At 37.7% G+C, this 1,212-nt stretch overlaps 1 non-coding gene across 1 annotated transcript; it reads right to left on the bottom strand.

Annotated features, from left to right (window-relative positions):
- Positions 1–788: 788 nt before the first annotated feature.
- On the bottom strand, positions 789–892 carry LOC112793105 (small nucleolar RNA R71). Its single transcript, XR_003197815.1, has one exon. It is a non-coding gene; the product is annotated as a small nucleolar RNA R71 (small nucleolar RNA).
- Positions 893–1,212: the final 320 nt, after the last annotated feature.

Below are 1,212 nucleotides of genomic sequence, written 5' to 3'. Positions count from 1 at the left end.
ATTTTTCGAAAATCACTAACTACTTTTTCAAAATTTATTTTTGAAATTCCTTCCCTCTCTTCTTCTTCTATTTATTTATTTATTCACTAACACTTCTCTTCATCTCAAATCACTGCCTCTATCCTCACACTTGTGTTTGGATTCTCCATTCTTCTTCACTCTTATTCCCTTTCTTCTTCTACTAATAATAAGGAACCTCTTTACTGTGACATAGAGGATTCCTCTTCCTTTTCTGTTCTCTTCTTTCTCATATGAGCAGGAACAAGAAAAAAGGCATTCTTGTTGAAGCTGATCCTGAACCTGAAAGGATTCTGAAGAGGAAATTAAGAGAAGCTAAATTACAACAATCCAGAGACAACCTTGCTGAAATTTTCGAACAAGAAAAGGAGATGGTAGTCGAACCTAACAACAATGATGCAAGGAGGATGCTTGGTGATTATACTAAACCCACGTCCAAATTTGATGGAAGAAGCATCTCAATTCCAGACATTGGAGTAAACAATTTTAAGATGAAACCTCACTTAGTTGCTCTAATGCAACAAAACTGCAAGTTTTATGGACTTCCATCAAAAGATCCCTACCAGTTCTTAACTGAGTTCTTGCATATCTGTGAGACTGTCAAGACTAATGGAATAGATCCTGAAGTCTACAGGCTCATGCTTTTCCCTTTTGCTATAAGAGACAGAGCTAGAGCATGGTTGGACTCTCAACCTAAAGATATCCTGGACTCCTAGGATAAGCTGGTCACGGCCTTCTTGGCTAAGTTCTTTCCTCCTCAAAAGCTGAGCAAGCTTAGAGTGGATGTTCAGACTTTCAAACAAAAAGATGGTGAATCCCTCTTTGAAGCTTGGGAAAGATACAAGCAGATGACCAAAAGATATCCTTCTGACATGTTTTCAGAATGGATCATGATAGATATATTCTATTATAATCTATCTGAGTTCTCTAAGATGTCATTGGACCATTCTGCAGGTAGATCCATTCACCTAAAGAAAACGCCTGCAAAGGCTCAAGAACTTATTGAAATGGTTGCAAATAACCAATTCATGTACACTTCTGAGAGGAATTCCTTGAATAATGAGACATCTCAGAGGAAGGGAGTTCTTGAAATTGATGCTCTGAATGCCATATTGGCTCAGAACAAAATGTTGACTCAGCAAGTCAACATGATTTCTCAAAGTCTGAATGGATGGCAAAATGCATCCAACAGTA

The sequence above is a fragment of the Arachis hypogaea genome, chromosome 3 (genome assembly GCF_003086295.3).
Source record: "Arachis hypogaea cultivar Tifrunner chromosome 3, arahy.Tifrunner.gnm2.J5K5, whole genome shotgun sequence".
Lineage (NCBI taxonomy): Eukaryota > Viridiplantae > Streptophyta > Magnoliopsida > Fabales > Fabaceae > Arachis > Arachis hypogaea.
The sequence above is the reverse complement of the archived record's forward strand: the minus strand, read 5'-3'. Positions and strand labels throughout refer to the sequence as shown.